Consider the following 13950-nt stretch of genomic DNA (forward strand, 5'->3'; position numbering starts at 1 on the left):
CAGAATAGGGAACAAAGAAATGGCAGAGGAACTAAATGGGTACTTTGCATCAGTCTTCACCATGGAAGACACCAGTGCAGCTTTAAGAGAGTCAGGGGGCAGAGATGAGTGCAGTGGCTATCACGAGGGAGAAGTTTCTGGGGAAACTGAAAGGTCTGAAGGTGGATATATCACCTGGATCAGATGGACGACATGCCAGGGCTCTGAAGGAGATATCTGAGGAGATTGGGGAGGCATTGATGGTGATCTTCCAAGAATCAATGGAGGCAGAGAAGGTTCCAGAGGATTTTAAAATGGCTGAGGGAAAATACCTGTTTAAGAAGGGAGGGAGGCAGGAGACAGGAAATTAAAGGCCGGTTAGTCTGACTTTGGTTGTTGGTAAGATTTTAAAGTCAATTATTAAGGATGAAATTGCGACGTACTTAGAAGTGCATGGTAAAATAGGACTGAGTCAGCACTGCGTTATCAAGGGGAGGTCTTGCCTGACAAATTTGTTAGAATTCTTTGTTGAGTTAATAAGGGAGTTAGACAAAGGAGAACCAGTGGATGTGATCTATTTGGATTTCCAGAAGGTCTTTGACAAGGTGCCATACAGGAGGCTGCCAAATAAGATAAGTACCCATGGTGTTAGGGGCAAGGTAGTGGCATGGATAGAGGATTGGCTGACTGGCAGAAGGCAGAGAATGGGGATAAAGGGGTCCTTTTCCGGATGGCAGCCAGTGACTAGTGATTTTCCGCAGGGGCCACAGCTATTCACGATATATATTTATGATCTGGAAGAAGGAACTGCGGGCATTGTTGCTATGTTTGCAGATGATACAAAGAAATGTAGAAGGACAGGTTGTGTTGAGGAAGCAGGGAGGCTGCAGAAGGAACTGAACAGCTAGGAGAGTAGGCAAATAAGTGGCAGATGCAATACAATGTGAAAAAGTGTGAGGTTATACACTTTGGTAGGAAGAACAGAGCCAAAGACTATTTTCTAAATTGGAAAAGGCTTCTCAACAGAAGCACAAAGGGACTAAGGAGTCCTAGTTCAGGATTCTCTTCAAGTTAATATGCAGGTTCATTTGGCAGTTAGGATTGCAAATGCAATGTTTAACATTCATGTCGAGAGAGCTAGAATACAAGAGCAGGGATGTACTGTTGAGGCTGGAAAAGGCTCTGATCAGATCACATTTGGAATATTTTTTTGTGAACAGTTTGGGCTCCGTATCTAAGGAAGGATGTGCTGGTTTAGATAAGGTCCAGAGGAGGTTCAAGAATGATCCCCTGGAATAAGGACTTGTCATATGAGGAGCAGTTGAGGATGCAGTTTAGAAGGACGAGGGGGGATCTCATCGCAACTTACAGAATACTGAAAGGTTTAGATAGAGTGAACCTGGAGAGAATGTTCCCACTCATAGGAGAAACTAGAACCCGAGATCACAGCCTCAGACTGAAGGCACGATCCTTTAAAACAGAGATGAGGAGGAATTTCTTCAGCGGAGCCTAGTGAATCTGCGGAACTCTTTGCCGAAAGATGCTGTGGAGGCCAAGTCACTGAGTGTCTTCAAGATAGAGATGGCTAGGTTCTTGATTATTAAGGGGACCAGGGGTTATGGGGAGAAGGCAGGAGAATCGGAATGAGAAATATATCAGCCGTGATTTAATGGTGGAGCAGACTTGATGGGCCGAATGGCCTAATTCTACTGCTAAGTCTTATGGTCTTAAATTAAAGTCAAATCAAATTGATTAAGAGTAAGAGGCTAGACGCAGAGTAGAATTAGTTATGAAAATGAAATCAAAGTCCATTTTTGAACTTTTGCTGAAAAGTTATTAAGTGCCACTTGTCATGCTGTCTTATTCATTGGATTTGTTGACCAAGTAGCATATTAGAAAATCCAAACACATTGTAGAGAGGATTGAAGCAGGTTTACTTCAACAATTTTTCATGTGCTGAGTGCCTGCTTGTAGGCAAGCTATAAGAGAGTACTAGTCCGTTAGAAAGCTAATGTATCTCCTGGAAACTAGTTACAATGAGCGATTTCTATTTCATTTCATTTCTTTCGGGACTTGTGGGAGGAAACCGGAGCACCCGGAGGAAACCCATGCAAACACAGGGAGAACATGCAGACTCCGCACAGAAAGTGACCCAAGTTGGGAATCGAATCTGGGATCCTGGTGCTGTGAAACAACAATGCTAACCACTGTCATATCATGTTGCCCAAATGAAAATTGGTGGGACGATAAATAGCGAGGAGGATAGCCTTCGATTACAGGACATAGACGGGCTGGTCAGATGGGCTGATCAGTGGCAAATGGAATTCAATCCATAAGTCAGAGGTGGGTTCTTTACCCAGAGAGTAGTGGGGGCATGGAATGCACTGCCTGTGGAAGTAGTTGAGTCGGAAACATTAGGGACCTTCAAGCAGCTATTGGATAGGTACATGGATTACGGTAAAATGATATAGTGTAGATTTATTTGTTCTTAAGGGCAGCACGGTAGCATTGTGGATAGCACAATGCTTCACAGCTCCAGGGTCCCAGGTTCGATTCCGGCTTGGGTCGCTGTCTGTGCGGAGTCTGCGCGTCCGCCCCGTGTCTGCGTGGGTTTCCTCCGGGTGCTCCGGTTTCCTCCCACGGTCCAAAGATGTGCAGGTTAGGTGAATTGGCCAATGATAAATTGCCCTTAATGTCCAAAATTGCCCTTGGTGTTGGGTGGAGGTGTTGAGTTTGGGTAGGATGCTCTTTCCAGGAGCCGGTGCAGACTCAAAGGACCGAATGGCCTCCTTCTGCACTGTAAATTCAATGATAATCTATGATTAATCTAGGACAAAGGTTCGGCACAACATCGTGGGCCGAAGGGCCTGATCTGTGCTGTATTTTCTATGTTCTATGTTAAGGAAGTCTGCGAAAGGGGACGCAGGACGGGAATCACAGCAGGCCACCTCACCTCGATGTAGTGTTAGGGCTTGTAAGGCCAGAAGGTTAGACATCTGAGTCTGCACATCCTCCCCGTGTGTGCGTGTGTTTCCTCCAGGTGTTCCGGTTTCCTCCCACAGTCCAAAAATGTGACAGGTTAGGTGGATTGGCCATGATAAATTGCCCTTAGTGTCCAAAATTGCCCTTAGTGTTGGGTGGGGTTACTGGGTTATGGGGATAGGGTGGAGGTGTTGACCTTGGGTAGGGTGCTCTTTCCAAGAGCTGGTGCAGACCCGATGGGCCGAATGGCCTACATCTGCACTGTAAATTCTATGATAATCGATGATTAATCTAGGAGAAAGGTTCGGCACAACATTGTGGGCTGAAGGGCCTGTTCTGTGCTGTATTTTTCTATGTTCTATGTTTTAAGTGTGAGGTGATGCACCTGGGCAGGACAAACAAGGCAAGGGAGTACATAATAAATGGCAGGACTCTGGAAAGCAGGATCAGAGGGACCTTGGTATACATGTACTCATGTCTCTTAAGGTAGCTGAGCAGGTGGATATAATGGTTAAGAAGGTATATGGTCTTAATTTTCAAGAAGGTATATGGTACTCTTGTCTTTACTAGCTGAGGCATTAAATTCAAGAGCGGGAAGGTTATGCTGGAACTGTATAAAATGCTGGTTATGCCACAGCTAAAGTATTGTGTGCCGTTCTGAAATCCACATTATAGGAGGGATGTGGTAGCACTGGAAAGGATGCAGAGAATATTTACCAGGATGTTGCCTGGGGTGGAGAGTTTAGCTGTGAAGAGAGATTGGATAGACTTGTATTGTTTTCCATGGAGCAGAGGAGACAGAGGAGGAAACACAATTGGGATGTATAAAATTATGAGTGGCATAGATAGAGTAGGCAGGAAGAAACGTTTCCCCTTGGTGGAGGGATCAATGACCACGGGACATAAATTTAAGGTAAGGAGCGGAGGTTTAGAGAGGGTGTGAAGAAAAAGATTTCACCCAGAGGGTGATGGAAGTTTGGAACACGCTGCCTGAAAGGATGGTGGACGCATATCATTTAAGAGGTAGTTAAATATTTACTTGCGATCCCAAGGCTATGGGCCAAGTTCTGGGAAATGGGATTCGAGTAGTTTGTGGGTTATTTTTGACTGGCAGACTCGATGGGCCAAAGGACCTTTTCTGTGCTGAAGGCCTCTATGACTTTACTTGTGTCTGAGTTCAGCGCAGAGTCATACATTTGTGTAAATTATGTGAAATTACAACTCTCATTAAGAGATGCCATAAGATACCTGTTGTAAGAATGAGGGGAAACACTGACTTGCCATGGGATATTCTGATTTTGGAATTAAGGTGCATTGTTGGGGAAGGTTGATTGAATTTGAGTTATGTTATTTCTAACTGAGTACACACTAAATATGAAAGCAAAAAATGGAGTTACCAATCCAAGACATTAAACAGTCACGAGGCTGAAAAATCCTGCACTAAATCAGAGCTTTTTGACTTTAACAAGTCCGAGCAGCAAAGTATTCCCTGAAATAGAAAGAAGGATATTCAGCCCATTTAGTATGTAATTCCATTGGAGCTGACTACTTAATCCCACTCCATTGCCTTTCCTGATACCTTTTTACATTGATTTGTTTTTGGTAATTGTCTGAGTGGCAATTCAGCCTATGTATCAATAATCACTTTTGGTAATAACCCCTCCGTGGAAAAAAGTCATCTTGCCACTTCATTCTGCTCATAATATTCTTTATTTTATTCCCTGTTGTAACAGATTTTCAAATTGACAGAGATGATCTTTTCCATGCTAAACTCTCAAAATGTTTGCGAACTCTGTTGCACTAAAAAAAAGTTTCCAACCTTCCTTAATAATGTTAACCTATCATCAATCAGTGACTCTTTGCTCTACCAGTTCCATGGCTCTTTTATCCTTTCTACGATGAAATGCTCAGAAATGCATGCTGTACTCTCAACAATTGCCTAGTCCATCCTTTGTACAGTCTGACGATCACTGCCTGACTGAAATTCTGAAGATGGATATGATAGAGGAGGTCAATAACACTACCAGAGTAACAAACACCGACCACACATGTAGAAGGTTTGACTGAGAGGAAAAGATACAAAATGCCAATGTTAGTCAGAAATTAAGAACTAGAAGTAAGGGGATAAAGCAAGGTAGACTTCCAAACACTGTTGCATTGGATTGCTCCCGTGCTAAGGATGGAACCACTTGTAAAATAGTTTTGAAAACAAGTGAATTTAAATTATGTTGTCCTGCATGGTATTTCTTGCAAAGAATGTTTATGAAAACTAACTTCGGTTGAAGCTCCAGAAAAATAGCACATGAAACCATTTTTACTTCACTCAGTGGAAAACCTAATAAATTGAAGGTTAAAAACAGAAGAAGATAAGAGTTAAGGTCAGAGTATAAAAAGAGATAAAGATATTACCCCAAATCTTGTTGGAGCGAGGCATCTTGCGGCGTCTATTATTCATTCAAATTTAAGTTGAAGGAATTGTGCAGCAAGAGCAATGTGACATCGAAGGCTTCAGTGAACAGTGGAAACATAAAGTTAGCACCTTCACTAACAGTGTACAAGAATTGAGACAGAAACAAAAATGATGGAGAAGGATTAATTCAGGTATTGAATGAGAAATAAACAGAGGAATATAAAAGTTGGATTGTGAATGTGAGGAAAGGAACAGACTGTAAAAGTAAAATATATCTATCTATGTGTATATATTTGTATGATTAACTTTTGTTGAGAACCTTGCAAAGAATTTATACATAGAGCAATGAGATTCAATTGTTTCAATACTTTCCTTTTAGGGACAGAGAGGTTGATTTGCACCATAGAAACAATTACCCTGGGGGTGATTCTCCGGCAGCGGGCGGGAGCAGAGAATCCCGCCATCCTCCCCATCCCACTTTTAGGTTAAGTGCATTGTCGGCACTGTTAAATATGAGCGCTATTTTGTCTGAAACACATTTAGTGGGCAAATAATGTGCAATTGCATCAAGTTCTTCAAAGGCGGGAGGTCGGGGGGGGGGTGGGGGGAGGTGAAGTGTATTTGTGTCATTCTTGTAAATCTCCTCTGCACCCTCTCCGGTTGGTCTTTCTCCTTTTTATTTTTTTAAATTAATTATTGTTTTAACTTAAAGTACCCAATTCATTTTTTTCCAATTGAGGGAGACACCTATGTCTCCTTTTTATAATATGGCAACCAAAACTGCATGTAATGCTCTAAGTGAGGTCCAATCAAGGTTCGATACAGGTTGAGCATAATCTACCTACAGTTCAATTCTATTCCTCCAGAAATAGAGCCTAATGTTTGGTTTCCATTTTTCCTTGGCCTTGTTAACTTGTGACACAACTTTAATGAGTGATGTCTTTATACTCCAAGCTCCCTTTGTTCCTCTACCTATGCAGACTTACACCTTTCAAGCAATAAGTGACCTTCCTATTCTTCCAATCAAAAGTACTACCTTTATAATTGTTGAACTAATTTGCCAATTGTTTGCCCATGCTGTAAGTTTATTATGACCTCCTGAAATTTGTTGCAGCCTATTTCAATACTATCTATCCTACTCGTCACAAAAATTTGGTGACATCCACAAATTAATTTGATGAATGCATTTAGAACACTTTACTACAATAACATGCTTTCGAAGTGCCAAAGGAAAATACCATGTTTGATTTAGTGATGAGTAATGAACAAGACCTGGGGCGAGAATCTCTGACCCCCCGCTGGGTTGGAGAATCGCCGGGGGCTGGCGTGAATCCCGCCCCCGCCGGTTGCCGAATTCTCCGGCATCAGAGATTCGGCGGGGGCAGGAATCGCGCCGCGCCGGTTGGCGCCCCCCCCCCCCCCCCCACCCCACCCCCCGGGCGATTCTCCGGCCCGAATGGGCGAAGTCCCGCTGCTAGAATGCCTGTCCCGCCGGCGTGGATTAAACCACCTCTCTTACCAGCGGGACAAGGTAGCGCATGCGGGCTCCGGGCTCCTGGGGGGGGCGCGGGGCGATCTGGCCCTGGGGGGTGCCCCCATGGTGGCCTGGCCCGTGATCAGGGCCCACCAATCCGCGGGCGGGCCTGTGCTGTGGGGGCACTCTTTTCCTTCCGCGTTCCGCCACGGTCTCCACCATGGTGGAGGCTGAAGAGACTCCCTCCACTGCGCATGCGCGGGGATGCCGTGAGCGGCCGCTGACGCTCCCGCGCATGCGCCGCCTGGCAATGCCATTTCCGCGCCAGCTGGCGGGGCACCAAAGGCCTTTCCCGCCAGCTGGCGGGGCGGAAATCAGTCCGGCGCGGGCCTAGCCCCTCAAGGTTAGGGCTTGGCTGGTCAAGATGCGGAGGATTCCGCACCTTTGGGGCGGCGCGATACCGGACTGATTTGCACCGTTTTTGGCGCCGGTCGGCGGACATCGTGCCGATTACGGAGCATTTCGCCCATATTGTGCAAAGTAACTATAATATGACTGAATTTAATATTAGGTTTGAGAAAGAGAAATAATTTAAGATATTAAATTAAAGTCAAGCCAACGTCAAAAAGATGAGAAATAAATTGATCCTCGTAAAGTGGATTAAAATGTTAATGGATTAATCCACAGACAACAGTGGAAAATACTCAAAGGAGTATTTGATCCAATACAAAATCAATGCGCACTCCGAAAAGCCAAGAACACCAACTGTGCAGTTAAGCAAACACAGAAAACAAACAAGGTAAGTGTCAATGTTAAGCTAAAAGAAAATGCTTGCACAAGTGCAAAGGAAAGGGGAAACCAAGCAGGTGAGAAAAATAACAAAGGGTTAAAATAAATTGTTGACAAATAAAAAACAGACTGAATAAAATCTATCAAGAGACATTAAAGCTATGTATGAAAGCTTATATAGTTATGCGGCCTGATTCTTCGTTCCTGAGAGTAAGTGTTGATGCTGAGGCATGATTCGTGGAGTTCTAGAACAGCAAAACTGATGCTGCACCTGGACCAATTCACCGGCCGTTGTCGATTCCAATGAGAAATGGTGTCGGATTCGCCAGAGCCGGGAGAGGCTGACAAACTGTAGCCACATATTAGCACTCCACTCCCCACACACACTCATCTCAACCAACAAGATGGCACTGGTTGCACTGGAGCGCACCCATCCCATTGGTGGGTCAGCTGACCCAGAGGGTGTCATAATATACACCAGTATTTTATGGTGCACACACATACTGATGGACATGCGGTGGGACCAATCAGCATACACAACACCACAGCCAATCACCAGTGAGAGCACATGCACTATAAAGACAGGGGGCAGGAGATTTCCCGCTCACTCTAGTAGCAGCCAGCTCGGAGCACAGAGCTCACAGCCTGCAACACAGACATTCACCATGTGCTGAGTGCATCACCCGGTTAGGACTAGGCAAGGGTCAACAGTTAAAGCTGGTATTGCATTTACCCACAGTTCAAGTATGTTAATATAATTAACCTTATAATAAAATTGAGTTGCACCACTTCCAGTGTTGGTGACCTGTTTCTGATACAGAACACCCAACACATCAGAGGGTACCTAGGGCAGTGGCCTGTGGGGCACCCATATGACTTACAGTGGGCAGTCAGCGACATGTGCAGCCGCATGGTTGCCTTGGAGGCTGCGAAAATGGTGTTCTGTGCCCATCCACCCCGACCCCACAGCCCAAGTCCTGGCCATCACCCGCTCGTATCCAGGATCCTGGCAGAAGCACCCTGGCCAGCAACACAACTGTCAGCATATGATGCTGGACACTTTCTGTATCCCCTCTCACCCCCTCATCGGCCACGGCGACTGTTTCACAATTTTTGAAAGCGCAAGTGAACCTCGCCATCAGAGATTCTCCCCGGTGGAGGCAGAGGATGGCAGAGGCCCCGGAAATACCGGGTCAGGCCCGCTAATGATATGCCAACGGCGTTTACTGTACATGCAGAGTGGAACACGTTGATGCCACTGTCGAGCCACAGGAGAATTACAATTTGCCGTGAACCCGGCGCTGCCACGGTTTCGGCGTCAAAGCAGAATCTCCGCCCAATCGCGTTTCGCGATTCTGTCGTCGGCCGATTGAGAATTACTGCTCTTATTAGCCTTAGTTTTATTAGCTCTGATTATGTCACCTTTGCTCATGAGTCGCCAGGTATCTTTCTGATACCGCCACGTGGTTCAAGCTCGAGTTATGATTAATAAGACAGCACACCGCTTAGTAAGATTGAAATCAACGGTCATTTATTATGTATAGCAATAAATACTTACACAATAATCCTACTTTCTATATCACTATCTAACACTACTGGCCAATACTTAACTTTTCAGGCTGGCCCACCAGGTCAGGGAAACAAATGGTTTATCAGATTGGGTCTGGCCTGCGGGATTCAAAAGGCTGATACAGGTCGATGGCTAGGAGTCTCTATCGGGTAGCGATCGCTGGAGTCAAACTTATAGTTTCTGGTCGATGTTCTTGCGAAGGTTGCGAGCAGGAGAAGAAGGGAGAGAGAGAGAGAGATCTGAACTTGGCCCCTCAATTTATAGGGTCCAGGGGCTTCCCGCTTCTTGGGGCGGCCCTTGACCCTGAGTCCCAAGTGATTGGACTTGTTCCCAATCTCTGGGTTCGATACGCTCCAATAATGGGGCGATTCCTCGATCAGGGGGTGGTCATTCACCTGTCTTTGTTTCGGCCACTGCTGGCACTGAGAGGTCTGCCCGGCATTCAATTGCTAATATGTTGCAATTGTTCCCGGGGATAGCCGATTAAACTGCAGGGGCGAAATTCTCCCCCAACGGCACGATGTCCGCCGACTGGCGCCAAAAACGGCGCCAATCAGACGGGCATCGCGCCGGCCCACAGGTGCGGAATGCTCTGCATCTTTGGGGGCCGAGCCCCAACATTGAGGGGCTAGGCCGACGCCGGAGGGATTTCCGCCCCGCCAGCTGGCGGAAATGGCGTTTGTTGCCCCGCCAGCTGGCGCGGAAATGCGGCGCATGCGCGGGAGCGTCAGTGGCCGCTGACAGTTTCCCGGCGCATGCGTAGGAGCGTCAGCGGCCGCTGACAGTTTCCCGCGCATGCGCAGTGGGGAGAGTCACTTCCGCCTCCGCCATGGTGGAGGCCGTGGCGGAAGGGAAAGAGTGCCCCCACGGCACAGGCCCGCCCGCGGATCGGTGGGCCCCGATCGCGGGCCAGGCCACTGTGGGGGCACCCCCCGGGGTCAGATCGCCCCACTCCCCCCCCAGGACCCCGGAGCCCGCCCACGCCGGTAAATACCAGCTCTAATTTACGCCGGCGGGACAGGCAATTTCTGGGCGGGACTTCGGCCCATCCGGGCCGGAGAATTGAGCGGGGGATCCCGCCAACCGGCGCGGCCCTATTACCGCCCCCGCCCAATCTCCGGTACCGGAGACTTCGGCGGGGGCGGGATTCACGGCGGCCAACGGCCATTCTCCGACCCGGCCGCAGATTGACGCAGATTGACGCCCCAGATGTCTGTGTTGATGTGCTGCTAATGGTCGCAGGTATCGATCTGGGCCGACTTCCCCAGATCGGATCCGATATACCGGTTTTTCGAGCGCGGTTCTCTCTCTTTCTCCTTTTGCGGAGTCGCATAGTCTGCACTGCACAGCAGAGTATTGCCAACGCTAACAGTGCTTCAATTACGTAAGACAGGGAGTACCAGGTTATGAACTTGGCACACCAGGATAATGCACATGGCTGGTGACTGGGCCCTCGGTACTGCGGGGCAGTGAAACATTAACGGCTGGGGGGTTTGAAGTAACGGGGTCCCTGTTCCCGCGCAACCAAGTGTCCATAAGAAATATGTTGAGCACGATGAACGAAGTCCTCATGGCTGTTCTCTTTCTTTGTCTTTCTTTGTGTTCTCTGTTTTTCTCCTGGAGCTTCTGGAGTTCTGTAAAGCAAGCAAGCATCTGTAACTACCTTGGTATAATATCCGGTATGTTAGTGTGTCTGTCCTTCTTGGGGCCAATTAAACCCTTATAATTGGTCACTATATGTGACCCCCCCCACATTTTTTTTCAAAACAAATGTTAGGACACGGCGCACTTCCCAATGGTGGACCAATGCTAAGTTTATCATCCAAATGTTCCTGGATGTAAATAGCATGAGGCAGCAACCCAAAGGTCGCCTCAATAAATAAAACTGTTTTGAAAGGAAAAGGTCGAATGAGGTGTGTATGGGCCGCGACGGGTAAGATTTGGATGGAGTCCCCGGGTAGGACGGCTACCAAAACCGTATGTCCCCTACCCGAGCGTTTTTGACCAGCAGGGGGGTCCCCAGGCAGGGCAGGTCTCACGCCGTTTCTCCACTGCCTGAGCAACCGACAAGAACGGGCAGAAATGTAGTCATCATGGCGGGGTTGCTGCTGTGATTCTACCCTCAAATCAGATTGGGCGTCTGGTACTCGAACCAGTACCAGCTGAAAAGCTAGTTCCTCTGAACAAGCGTGTGGTCTGTTGACCAGGTATCTGTGGACAAGTTAATACCGCTGAACAAGCGTCTGGCCGCGGTGGGTGTCCGTTGGAAAGAGCTAAAAGGTTTCAGGTGAATGTGGGTGTGTGACGGTGAGAAACATTCTCCTGTCGGACGAACAACACTTAAACAAAACATACAAACAACATAAAACATCCTGCAGGTTCCATCAGGAAGGACAACACTTTTCCCAAGTGTCTCCTTTAAATCATCATGTGGACACCTCAGTTCTCTGTTGCAAACAGGGTCGCAAAGGGGTTGGCGGATTGGGGGTCCGATTCGAGGTCGTCCCCTTCTCCCGGGTGCCAAACTCTGGAGTGAATTAATGTTGAGAGGGCTGCGTGGTGTGAGTTGGGGTTGCTTTCGTCGTTTCGGACGAGTCTGTAGGAGTTGTCGCGGTGCCAATGGGTTTCGTCGAGTTGTGTGGGGACAAAGTCGGTGTCGTCCGTGTGGTTCGGTGGTCGGTGGTGGTATTTGTTTAGAAAAGTGATCATGAAGGGATCACGGGAGTCGAAATCGGAGTCACTGTGTGTGGGTCCGGTTGTATGGGGATAGTAGGGAGGCGTGCTGTGGCTATCGTGAGAGTCACAGTCGCTGTCTCTGCTGCTGCAGTCTGTGGGCGTTCCGGGGTGGGGTGTAGATTTTGGGGGTGGAGTCGGGGGCGAGTCCGTGTTTGGGATGGACGTGGAGGGGGTTGGTCTGGTTACATTGGCTGTGGGCGGGGTGTGGTCTGCTGCGTCAAGCATGACGTGGTGCGTGTGGTTTGACTGTGCTCCATAAGGCTTTAACTGGTTTATGTGAAACCACGCAGTCTTACCATTTGGGTATTTGATTTTGTATACCGATGGGCTTACTTTATCCGTAATGGAGTACGGGCCCAAGTATTTCGGAGACAGAAATGTGCTGGGGTTATACACAGACAACATCACTTGTTGTCCTATATTATACTCCATTGCATGTACTGCCTTATCAAAACAGGCCTTGCTCTGTTTCCTTTTAGTGCCCAGTTTAACAGCGGCTGCTAACTGAGCCGTTTTTACATTCGCAACTAATTGCTCAACGGCTTTCTCGTGGGTGAGGGCCATAACTTCAGGGCTGGTCAGGTCTAAACCTAACAAGTACTCTGTCCCTTTCATGGGGCGTCCGGTCAGGAGGGTGTGTGGGGTGTAACCTGTGGAGGTGGAAACAGTGTTATGCAAAAACATCAGCACAAAGGGGAGGACTGAGTCCCAAGCGGTGTTGTTCTGCTGGACCATTTTTCGGAGGGTGGTTTTTAGGTTCCGATTCATGCGCTCCACTATACCACTCGACTGTGGGTGGTACGCAATGTGAAATTTTTGGGTTATGCCAAATATCGTGAGGACGTTCTGCATGACCCGTCCCGTAAAGTGAGAACCTTGGTCCGATTCAATACTGCGGGGGAGTCCCCATCTTGTAAAGATGTGGTGGGATAGGATTTTGGCTGTGGTTTTCGCGGTGTTGGTGCGGACTGGAAATGCTTCCACCCACTTTGTAAAAGTGTCTATGACCACCAGAACATATTTATAGCCATTCCTGCAAGGGGGCAATGGACCTATAAAACCGATCTGGAGGTTAGTCCAGGGGCTGTTAACGGTTCGGGTGTGGCTGAGTTGTGCCTTTTTGGCATATCTATCTGGGTTGTTCTGTGCGCAGATGAGGCAATTCTCAATGTAATGGGATACATCCTCTTTGAGATTTGGCCACCAACAAAGCTGTTTGAGGTGGGCTGCGGTGGGATCGATTCCCTGGTGTCCATGACCATCATGGAATAAACAGATTAATTGGTTCCTGTCCTGCTTTGGAACTACGTAAAGTGTGTCTTTTAACACCACACCGTCATGTGTGGTTATCGTATTTCTGTACCTCTCGTATGAGGCTGGAAACGTCCCTTTCACAATCTCAGTGAGAGCGCTATCCTGCTTCTGGGCCTCTACTAGATCTTCGATCCTAGTCTGCGTGACCTGAACTGCACTCACTGGCGCACTCACCGGAGCGCTTTCGGGGGGCTTCCAAAAGTACCCATGCCTGGATCCTGCCTTAGCCAGTGCGTCGGCTTTTACATTTCATGGGGGGGAGGAACGATGGTGGCTGCGGACTTTTATAATGCCAAAAGTCCTGTCCTTGGCTTTTTGCAAAATATGGCGGAGTAATGGGGCTGAGGGGAGGGGTTTCCCATCCGCGGAAACAAATCCTCTTGTTTCCCAGAGGGGCAGAAATTCGGTGAGGCTGTTGCAAACGTATAGACTGTCTGAATATATGTCTGCTGGGCTGGGGAAGGAATCTGGGTGCTCTACAATGTAAGCAATGGCCGCAAGCTCTGCTGCCTGCGCGCCTAAGTGTCCGGGTAATTTTAATGCGATTTCCTCGAGGGCGCGTCCCTGCGCGTCCTCCACATAAGTCCCACAACCTGTTATGCGTTGCCCATCCAGGACTGTGGAAGATCCATCCACATAGATCCTAATGGGATCACACGTGTCCGGGTGAGGGGGGCTCGGAGATGGAGTGGTGAG

At 47.9% G+C, this 13950-nt stretch overlaps 2 protein-coding genes across 9 annotated transcripts in view; one reads left to right on the forward strand and one right to left on the reverse strand.

Moving 5' to 3' along the window:
* Positions 1-13950, forward strand: part of LOC140406643 (low-density lipoprotein receptor-related protein 1B-like) — a 1956985-nt gene that overhangs the window by 1244247 nt on the left and 698788 nt on the right. The window lies entirely within an intron of this gene.
* Positions 1-13950, reverse strand: part of LOC140388086 (uncharacterized) — a 63673-nt gene that overhangs the window by 7132 nt on the left and 42591 nt on the right. For 4 of the 8 annotated variants that reach the window (XR_011934092.1, XM_072471732.1, XM_072471724.1 and 1 more), the window contains one exon: positions 4359-4450. The exons of the other annotated variants lie outside the window; for them this stretch is intronic. The gene's annotated coding sequence lies outside the window, so the exon portion shown is untranslated. The remainder of the gene's footprint in view (positions 1-4358; positions 4451-13950) is intronic. 8 annotated transcript variants of the gene reach the window in all.

The sequence above is a fragment of the Scyliorhinus torazame genome, chromosome 2 (genome assembly GCF_047496885.1).
Source record: "Scyliorhinus torazame isolate Kashiwa2021f chromosome 2, sScyTor2.1, whole genome shotgun sequence".
Lineage (NCBI taxonomy): Eukaryota > Metazoa > Chordata > Chondrichthyes > Carcharhiniformes > Scyliorhinidae > Scyliorhinus > Scyliorhinus torazame.